The 11,509-nt window shown below is 38.9% G+C and overlaps 1 pseudogene; it reads right to left on the bottom strand.

Annotated features, from left to right (window-relative positions):
* Positions 1 to 8,588: 8,588 nt before the first annotated feature.
* Positions 8,589 to 11,241, bottom strand: LOC101344785 (kinesin light chain 1 pseudogene; annotated as a pseudogene).
* Between the last annotated feature and the right edge of the window lie 268 nt (positions 11,242 to 11,509).

Genomic DNA, 11,509 nt, shown 5'->3' with positions numbered 1-11,509 from the left:
CCTGCTTAATACTCAGTGCACGAGTTTTGTTCATCTCTCTGTGAAGCTGAAAAGATTATAATGAAAATGCCTACAGAAAGAAGGGAGAGACAATTGTAAATAGTTTCCTCTGACAACTGGTATCAGCATTTTCTCATAGCCTCGCATTTATTCAGATGAAAATGACAAATGTATTACAATGAATAGATGAGATCTTTCTGTCTGGGTAGGGCATAAAAATAAAACAATACTGTACTGATTTTTCTCTGCACGCATTGTCCTCTTCACACAATTGCTGAACATTGGCAGAGCTTTTAACACCATTGATAGGAAACAAAGCAAAACTTGGGAGAGATTCTACAGCCTGGGGGCTGGTGAATGTCCAGGATTTACAGCGCAGCTTGATACCACTGTCAGACTCCTTGGACTTCAATATCCTGCCAGCTACCATGGGGGCTTTTTTCTCTTCATGAAAGTGCACCTCTTCCTCAAGGTCACACATTTACAGTTTCTTAAAGAGGTTTCTACTGGTCATGGGACTCCTTTCCATTTGAGGAGCCTCCTGGGTGCTTTGAAGCCCAGCTTCTTGAAAGCTGTCCTGCAGTCCCCTTGGAATGAGCTAGAATATAGACAAATGGACTGTTCTGAATTGACCCCCATTATTCCATCATGGAATCCCTTCTACCTTCCTTGCAGAGCCCAACAGTCTGCCCTCCTCAGATCTGCACTGAAAAGTTTTCACCAGCTTTTGAGAAAACGTCAACTGTAGTGAAAGTTTTATGCCTGCTTAAATACATTCTAAGCAGGCATGTGGGCAATTAAATCAAGTCTGTATCATATAGCACTCTAGATAAAGAGCAACTTCAAAGCATTTCCTGGCCTGTGTCCTATATTTGAGTTTTTAATATAAGCACAGTAACTTCTCCACTTCAATTCTGGAAATGTTCGGCATGGTTCCAAATCATCCCCATTGCTCCACAAACCACTGGCAAGAGGGAGCTTCATTTCCTGATGAATCATCTAAACTGAACCTGGAGGGCCTTCCAGGCCAAATGAGCCATGGCCAAGTTCTCTCGACACTGTGCCTGCAATCAGTCACACCATGGAAGAGGAAGAGATGTGCCTTGTTCCATAGATAATTTGAGGATGTGGTCCAGTTATCCTTCTCCTGTTTTTCCTAAGTACCCTGTTTTATCCTCTTTAGCCTATAGAGCAGAGAGACTATTACCTTTAAGACCTATGATGTATTTTTAAAGGAGCCAGAGTATGGGGACTCTCACAGACATGGCTTGAATGTGACCTGGCTAAAGTACCCTTGGAGAACAATCCAACAAACAAAGGATTCCAACTAGACAGGCAACACAGTGTCAAGAAAAGAACATGGGCATTGGCATCAAACAGGCCTAGATTTGATTCCAAGCTTTTCCACTTTAGCTAAACAACAGAATTTGACCGACTCTCAGTTTTCTCACTGGCAAATGGGAAGAATAACCTTTCAGCAGAAAGGACATGATATAGATACAACACTTGTATATAAAATGCCAACTATATGCGAGGTGTCTTTTATCTGTGAGAAAGGGTATTTTCTTGAAGAGATATCATTTTTCATACTGTTTTCAAATTTTACTCTCCTCAACTTTGCCTTTAGCTTATAAATTCCATGAGGACACTTGTTTCACTTACAGCTTAGCTGTATTACTAGCTACTGAACATTACTTAGCACATGATAGTAGCTCAATAAATAGCTGATGGTGGATCCATTTAATACTCAACATTCTGAGCAATAGTAAGAATACAAATGCTATTCTTTCTTCTAGAATCAGCTCTTCAATTTTACCTTCCCAGAGTGCCTCAGGCTTACAGTTGAAACTGACTATCGTTTTAAGGATGTGTCCGCTATCCCCAATTAGATTGAAGTTTCCTGACAACAGGGATGCCTTGTGTTTCCTTAGATTCCTCCTAGCTCAGCACACCAAACGTAGAAAGTTATGTTAATACTGAACCTGGCAAATGCTTCTCACAAGAAACCGATGTGGCTTTGGTAGAAAAATCTTGCAAGTCTTATTTTTGCTAAGGCCCCTCGTGTTTCTTACCTGTCATTAGCCATGGTCTATACATTTCCATTCTAATCTCTCCATTTATTGGATACCGTAAATTTGTAAAATTGCCAATTCAGTCAATAAACGTCTCCTCCAACCATAAAACCAAACGGAGTTTCACATTGGAATTCCTTTAAAAAGACAAACAATGTGCACTTTTTACCCTCTATTTAGTCTTTAGAGCAACTAGCAGAATTTTTATTTTGTTTTACAAGGCGTATCTATTGTCTTTGACTCTGCTAAAGAAACAAAGCAATGCGATACTTTTGAAAATTCAACTCCAATCTTTCTGATTCCATCAGGCCACTTACTAATCAGAATGGCGTTTAAAGTACATAGTCTCTCATTATAATCTTTCTCCTAATGCTGCAGAGTAAAGCTGTGATGATCAATCACTTACAGATGAATCCACTTTTTCACTAATATGAGGAAATAGCAATGAGCATGCATCAAATATTGACTGTAGAGATAAGAACTGTATTCTGCGGAAAAAAACACTTTTTCAATGTTATGCTCATGGCATATTTCGGACAACTATTTGGCTCCACAAATCCCTTCCTATAATATGTTCAGAATATCAAAGAATCATTTTATGTATCTATTAAATAAATATATCTGGATAATCTATTCATAGGAGCCTTGTGGGTGCAGAGGTTAAAGCTCTCATTTGTTAACCAAAAGGTGGGCAGTTCAAACTCACCAGCCACTCTATGGGAGAAAGATGTGGCAATCTGCTTCCATAAAGATTTACAGGCTTGGAAACCCTATGAGGAAATTTTACTTTGTCCTATGGGGTCACTATGAGTGAGAATCAACACGATGGCAATTTTTTTTTTTTTTTAATCTAGTCATGCTTATTTTCCCATGGCTTTTGAAACACAGCCTCTCATGTAGCAAAGCCAGTATTTCTAACAACCCTTTTCCCACAGGGATAAATATAAAGCCAAAGGAATTATGTCAGAATCACTTAGTCTTGTTTCACACATTTTACTTCCAACCCTAGCCTCCTTCAACTTTAATTCAAGGGAAAACTGGTATTTCTCAAAGCTATGTGTAGGATACACAGTGAGGATATTGTCTTGGATAGAAAACTCTGCTGTATGGACCAAAGGGGTCATTGTTTTCGTCTTCCTTAAGACGAGTTATCTTTCCTTTCCTATGACTGGAAGAGAAAAACTGCTAGATTTACCTTCATTGTAGGATACATTCAACTTTAAATGCTGAGTGGGGCAAGGAAAAAGTAGAGAGCAAAGAAGAGTCACTAATCTAGGTCTTTGAAGTCAGTAGCAGGCAATCATCAAATTTTATCCAAGAGTCAAAAACTCAGGGTTCATAACGTGTCTTAGTCATCTTGTGCTGCTCTAACAGAAATACTACGAGTGGATGGATTTAGCAAAGAGAAGTTAACGCTCTCACAGTCCAGTAGGCTACAAGTTCAAATTCAGGGTTTCAGCTCCAGGGGAACGCTTTTGCTGTTGGCTCCAGAGAAAGGTCCATGTCATCAGTCTTCCCTTGGTCTGGGAGCTTTTCTGCACAGGAACCTCAGGTCCAAAGGATGCGCTCTGCTCCCAGCACTGCTTTCTTGGTGGTATGAGGTTCCCATGTGTCTCTGCTAGCTTCTCTCTTTTATATCTCAAAAGAGATTGCATTAAGACACTATCTAATCTTGTCAACCTCATCTGTATAACCTCATCACAGTGACAGAATTTACAACACATAAGGAAATCACAGCAGATTACACAATCATACAACACTGGGAATCATGACCCCGCCAAGCTGACAGATATTTTTGGGGGACACAACTCAATCCATCATATAATGGTCATATGCATATTAAATACAAAGCAAGACTCTGCTAAATGCTGCCTATAAGAAACACACTTGAAATATAAAGGTGCAAATAGGTTAAAAGTAAAAAAGATAGAAAAAGATATTCTGTGTTAACATGAATCAAAAGGAAGCTGGAGTAGTTGTATTAACTACATAACAAAGAATATTACCAGGGCTAAAGAAGGTCATTTTATAACAATAAAGGTGTCAATTCATCAGGAGGACATAACAATCCCAAAAGTTTATACAGCAGCAACATAGCTTGAAAATGCATGAAGCAAAAACTGAGAGATCTGAAAAAAGAAAAAGACAAATCTACAAGTATAGTCAGAGATTTCAACACCACTCTTTCAATAACTTATGGTACAAGTACACAGAAAATCACTAAGGATATTGAAGACTTGGATAACACCATCAGTCAATTTGACCTAATAGACATTTATAGAACACTTGACCCAGCAACAGCAAAAAACACATTCTTTTCAAGTGCACATGGAACACTTACCAATGTAGACTGTATTCTGGTCCATAAAACAAGGCTCAATAAATTTAAAAGGATTCAAGTCATATAAAGTATGTTCTCTGACCACCGTGGAATTAAACTATAAATCAATAACAGAAAGATCTCTGGAAAATCCCCAAATATTTGGAAACCAAATAACAGACCTCTAAATAACCATGGATCAAAGAAGAAATCAAAAGGGAAGTTAAGAAGTATTTTAAACTGAATAAAAATAAAAATACAACATATCAAAATTAAACAACTGTATTGGAAAAAAAGAAAGGTCTCAAATCAATGACTTCAGCTTCCACCACAAGACATTAGGAAAAAAGAGTAAATTAATAATAAAGTAAGCAGAAGAGACGAAATAATAAAGATAAAAAAAAATCAATGAAATAGAAAACAGAAAACAATAGAGAAAATCAATGCAACCAAAAGCTGGTACTTTTAGATAATAAAACTGGCAAACCTCTAGACAAATTGATTCAGAAAACAAAAAAAGATATCAGGAATGAGAGAGGTACCTAGCACTAGCAATTCTAAAGATATTAAGAAGATAATAAGGGACTATAATGAAAAGCTTTATATCAATAAATTCAACAAATTCTATAGACTAGACAGATTCTTTGTAAGACACAAATTACCAAAGTTTGCCCAAGGAGAAATAGACTGTATGGATAACTCTACATTTTTTTTTTTAATTGAACACTTAGTTAAAAACCTTCTCACAAAGAAAACTCCAGGCCCAGACAGCTTCACTTTTAGAAAGAAACCTTCAATGAAGATATAATACCAATCCTATCAAACTCTTCTATGCAATTGTGGAGGAAGAAATACTTGCAAAGTCATTCTTTGAGGTCAGCATTACCCTGATACCAAAACAAGACAAAGATAATAAAGAAAAGAAAATTACCACCATATCCCTCATGAACAGAGATGCAAAAATTCTAAACAAAATTTTAGCAAATCGACCCCAGTAACAAATAAATAATAATAATAATATATATAATAATACACCAAGAGGTATTTACTCAAGGAATATAAGGTTGGTTTAACATTTGAAAATCATCAATGTAATTCACCATATTAGCAAGCTAAAAACAAAGCATATGATCATTTCTATAGATACAAAAAAGGTATTTAACAAAATCCAATATTCATTCTTGATAAAGCTCTCAGGAAATTAAGAGTAGAAGATAACTTCCTCAATCTGAAAAGAGCATTCAACAAAAAACTAACAGCTAATATACTTACTAGTAAAAGACTGAATGTTTTCCCCCAATATCGGGAAGAAGACAAGGATGTCTGCTCCAATGGCTTCTATTCAACATTATACTGGAGGTTCTAGCCAGTGCAATCAGGCAAAATAAATAAACAAACAAATAAATGGCATCTGGTTGAAAGGGAAGAAGTAAAAGAGTCCTTATTCAGAGATGGCATGATTGTCTATGTAGAAAAACTGATGGAATCTAGCAAAAAGCATTACTAGACCTAATAATAGAGTTTAGAAATGTTGCAGGATAGAAGATTAATATACAAAGTCAACTATATTTCTATCTACTAGTTATGAACAATCAGTAATTGAAATAAACAAAAGCTGCCATTTACAACAGCATCAAAAATATGAAATACTTAGGGATAAATCTAACAAAAGTTGTACAAGACCTATGTACTAAAACTGCAAAACATTACTGAGTAAAAGTAAACTGAATCTAAATAAATGGAGAAATATGCCATGGTCATGTATCAAAAGACTCAATGTTATTAAGATTCCAATTCTCCTCAATTTGATCTATTTAATCCATACAACCTCACTCAACATGTCAGCAGAATTTTTGGATATTGTGAAAATCTAATTGCAAAATTCACATGGAAATGTAAAGGAACTAGAATAACAAGTTTAAAATAGCAGAAAAAGCTGGAGGGCTAACACTACCAGATTTAAAGACATATTTTAGTGCTACCATAATCAAGACAGTGTGATATTGGCAATAAGAGAATAGATCAATGAAACAGAATAGAGTCCAAAAATAGATCCACACATATATGGACAACCGATTTTCAACAAAGGTACAGCACAAATCAGTATAGAAAGATTAGTCTTCTCAACAAATGGTGCTAGAACAGCAACTATGCCCCTTTCTCAGTAATAACACACTGAAACAACCCAGATAATTCCTCATCTCATTAAACCCACCTCACAGCAGCCCTCCTCTGTGAATTTGACCTGTTTTTATAGGTTTTATAGACACACAACAATCCAATCGTCAACCATAATGTTCTGTCACTGATCAATGGGCACACATTGATATCATTGAATTGAGGTCAAAATGAAACAAGCCCATTACAAATACATAATTATATACTCTGGGAATTATAAATGCAGATTTGGATAGAAACATGGCAGGAAAGAGCCCACTAAGTGATATTCTGGGTCCTACCCTTTTCCCTGACCAATTCCTGCCATTTGCTAATGTTTTCTCCCTAAAAGTTGCCCATCTCTCCACCCCTTTTCTTCTTGTCTTCAAAGTCCTAGATCTGCAGATTTAACAGAAGGTGAACCAAGAAAGACTCTTTGTGGCCAGCGTCTCCAGTGATTGTCTTGGCTTTTGTCTGCAAATTACTCATTCTACATTCTATACTGCAGAAACCACACGAAAAGTCATCCTTGTGCTTAAAGATATTAAGTAAGGGCGATAATGGGGAGAATGAATTATAAGGAACCTTCTTGAACAATTACAGCCACAGTGGTTTTATCTACTCCTTGTTACAAATTGTTTCTTAACCACATCTCTGATTCTCAGACCAAATGGATTATGGCCAACCCAAGATCCTTAATGTGCAATCCTTGGCCTAAATCACCTGTCTCCTGCCTGGGCTTGCTTTTGTCATGCTCATTAGCCAGTTCTCCTTCCCAGAGGTAGGGAGGGCACTTGGTCAGGTATTCAATGCTAGAAAAATTTACAGATTCCTGGACGCCTATGAAAACCAAATAATGGCCACCAAGCTAGCCCTCTCTTGCCTCCCTCATGTGCAGCTTCATTTTCTAGTTACCTGTGGGAGATTCTTCCCTATTCTTAGCCTGGCAGACACTCCTGCCTTCCCACAGCCTCTAACTCTTTTACTCATAAGCATGGTTTTCTCATTTCTGTTGTTGTCTGACACTCACCTCTAGCTTAATAGGTACTTACCTCTAGTACACACTCACTAGCTTACCAAGAGAGGGATGTTCTAATCAGCTCAGGGACTTTCTTTGCCTTCTTTTATAGGTTAAAGTGCAATATCCCTGTACAACCACTCTGGAATTTTTTTTTTGGCAGTATCAACTTAAGCTAAATATATGCATGCATTAGGACTCAGTCTTTCACTTGTAGGTATACACTCATCAGAAACGCTCAACATGTTCAGCAAAAGACATAAGAATGAATGTGCATAGAAACACTTTTGGTAATAGTTAAAAATAAATAAATTAAATTAAATAAAAACCTAGAAATAAGCCAAATGTCCCTTTACAATAGATCAGATAACTGAGTCATGTTCATACAATAGAAATACTATATAGCAAATAGAATGAACAAACTACAATTATATACAGCAACATGGATGAATCTTACAAACAATATTGCCTAAAAACAGCCTACACGGAAGAGTGCATGTAGTTTGATTCTATTTATATTAAGTTTAAAAACAGGTAGTACTTAGTTATAGTGTTAGAAGTCAGGACAGGGATTATTTTTGAGAATGGGGACTCGTTGTTGTTGTTATTGCCGTTGAGTCTATTCCATCTCATAGCTACCCCATACGACAGGGTAGAACTGCCACACAGGGCTTTGTAGGCTGCAATCTTTACGGGAGCAGATCTCCAGTTCTTTCTCCCTTGAAACTGCTGTTGGGTTCGAACTGCTGAGCTTTCGGTTCGTGGCCAAGTGGTTAACCACTGACCCACCAAGGTTCCTTAATGTATATCTAGAGTAAACAAATTTAATATGCTCGATGTCTTAATATTAAATCCCTGTTTTTCATTGCTAAGGCTTTCTTTGAACATGTAACAAAATCAGAGTTGGATAAATTCCTCTTTAAGTCCTCAGCTCTTCTGGTCTCTAAACAGGAAATTTCACAATGATTTCTCAGCCTGTCCTGGGAAAAGATTCCACCGAAACTACAGAGCCTTCCAGCAGTTATACTCTGGGAACTAAGCTGGGGTGTGCTGTCTGCAGCCTAGGGGTGAGCAGGGCTGTGCTGAGGGCTGGCTGTAGACACCGTCTGGAGAAGATGAGGGGCGGCCTGTAGACACGTCTGGGGGAGAAGGGGAGGAGGCGAGGATCAGCAGGGCTAGAAAAGATAGTTAACCCCGGGTTCTTGGGTTCACTCTCTCGTGAGCTTCCTCCTTTCAGCTTCGGAACCAGCTTCTCGCTGTTACGTCTATTCTCGCTGTTACGTCTAATGGAAGCCCAGAGTTTGCGAAAGGAACCTCTGCGCTTGAAAAATCCGGTGCTGTCTTCCTCGCCGCCATCTGAAGCGCTCTCGCACTTGACCACGTAGGTGTTGAGGCTCTTCTGGCTGCGCCACTTCTCCGAGCTTTCAGAGTCCTTGAGCATATCAGCCACTTCCGGCTTGTGCACAGCGTCGAGACCCTGTTTGCGCGACCTTATGGCGGCTTCCTCTAAAGTCTCTGCAGCTTCAAACTTGCCTTGGCGTCTGTAAAGTGCACCAAGGTTTTTTAAAGTCATTGTGACAGCTGGACTGTCAACTTTGCAGGCTTTGTACCGGATGTCCTACTCGCCAAAAGATGTCCCATCCTTTTGCTTTCATTTGCATTCTTCTCTTTCTTCAGTATGCATCCAAATGGGTTTATTTTCATCGTCTACAGAAGTAAACTCCGTTTCGTGTGCACGAGTGAGAATCTCTTTGTACCGTGTTTCTGCTTGCTTGAATTTTTCTTGTATCAGATAGCAGGATGCCAGGTTGTTTTTCGTTTTTGGCCACGTTGGGGTTGTCAGGCCCCAGTTTGGTGTGGTACATCTCCAGAGCTCGCTGGTAGTAATACTCCACCTCTTCGTACTTGCCCTGGTTCTGGCACAGCAAGGCCAGGTTATTTAACTGCTTGACAACATCTGGGTGATCCTTTCCCAGAACTTTTTCTCTGATCTCCAGAGCCTTTTTTGCACAGCAGCTAGGCTTCCTTGTACTTCCGTCTTTCACCATACAGCGCTGCAGGATTGTTGAGTGTCGCTGCCACTGTATGGTGATCTTTGCCCAAAGTCTTTTCACAGATGTCAAGGCATCATTCAGTAGATTGGCTGCATCTTTGTATTTATTCTGATCCCTGTATACCAGAGCCAGGTACTTCCAGGATTCTGGTAAATTCTGTTTCTTGACCTGAGTACTGGTTACATGGGTCTGTTCACTTTGAGAACATTCATTGAGCTATGTTATGTTTTGTATTTTTCAGTATTATACTTCAGTGAATTTTTTATACAAAATAGTAAATGTGCTTACATAAATTTTTACTGAGGGCTCTGTACCAGTATATGTGATATCACAACACATATAATTCTCACTAAGAAAAGAAGGTTGAGGGTCACTGAGAAAGAGGCTTTCCAAACATTGCGTATTGATTTGGTTTCACAAATTGGGAACTCTGAAATCCAGACCCTGGGGAGAATAAAAATGGCTTTCTCAAGGTTAATGTATATGGTGATAGAGTCCGACTGGAATCCACACTCCATGACTCAACCTGTCATTCTTTGACCACACTGCATTCCTTTCGATAAGAAATACCTTGAAGTTCTCTGTAAACTTCTCTTTTTAACTCAATTTCTTATTCTACTACCAAATACATAAGAATTCAAAAACTTCTTTTTTTCTTTAATTTTTTTATTATTTCCCATACAAAAATTTATACATACCTTGTTATATGACTCTAATTGCTCTCCTCATACTGTGACAGCACACTCCTCCTTTCTATCCCTGATTCCCCATGTCCATTCAACCAGCTCCTAAACCTCTCTGCCTTCCCATCTCACCTCCAGAAAGAAGCTGCCCATTTAGTCTCTTGTATCTACTTGAGCTAAGAGGCACACTCATGAGTATCACTTTATGTCCCACAGTCCAGTCCAATCCCTGTCTGAAGAGTTGGCCTCGGAAACTGTTTTAGTTCTGGGCTGATAGAGAATCCAGGGGCCATGCTTTCTGGGGTTCCTCCAGTCTCAGTCAGACCATTAAGTCTGGTCTTCTCACTAGAATTTGAGTTCTGTACCCCACCTTTCTCCTGCTCCATCTGGGACTCTCTGTTGTGTTCCTTGTCAGGGCAGTCATTGGTGGTAGCCAGGCACCATCGAGTTCTTCTGGTCTCAGGCTGATGAAGTCTCTGGTTTATGTGGCCCTTTCTGTCTATTGGGCTAATACTTTCCTTGTGTGTTTGGTGTTCTTCATTCTCCTTTACTCCAAGTGGTTGGGACCAATTGACGCATCTTAGAAGGCCGCTTGCAAGCTTTTAAGACCCCAGATGCCACTCACCAAAGTAGGATGCAGAATATTTTCTTAATAAGCTTTGTTATGCCAATTGACCGAGATGTCCCCTGTAAGCAGGGTCCCCAGACCCCTACCCCTGCTACTCTGTCCCTCAAAGTGTTTGATTGTAGAATTCAAAAACTTCTGAATAATGGTTATGACACCTCTGGACAGTGGATGTTCTAGTGACCCAGGCCACATACAGAGATAAGTGGTTAGTCCTGCTTGAAAAGGTCCAAGGCTTATATCCTGACACTGTTCCTTGTACACACAACATGTTCCTCACTCTCCGTTTACTATACACATTACCTGTGTCATTACCTGAATATATTCACAATCCAATATGGTTGTTCAATACAATTAACATCTGTCAACTAGATGCCAAGCAAAATTTCTATTGTTTTGTTTTAGCTGTAGTATTGGAATTGCCCCAACTGTCTATTGAATGCCCTAATAACTCCAAAATCATTCATTTGCAAGACTGCTGACTAGAATCAAGTATAGGTCTATGGCCATAGAACTGAAAAAAGCTAACAGCCCCACATGGCTGCAAGTGATCAGCCTTGCTTCCTATCCCAAGCGTTGA

The sequence above is a fragment of the Trichechus manatus genome, unplaced genomic scaffold, assembly GCF_000243295.1.
Source record: "Trichechus manatus latirostris isolate Lorelei unplaced genomic scaffold, TriManLat1.0 scaffold00041, whole genome shotgun sequence".
In the NCBI taxonomy this organism is placed as follows: domain Eukaryota; kingdom Metazoa; phylum Chordata; class Mammalia; order Sirenia; family Trichechidae; genus Trichechus; species Trichechus manatus.
The sequence above is the reverse complement of the archived record's forward strand: the minus strand, read 5'-3'. Positions and strand labels throughout refer to the sequence as shown.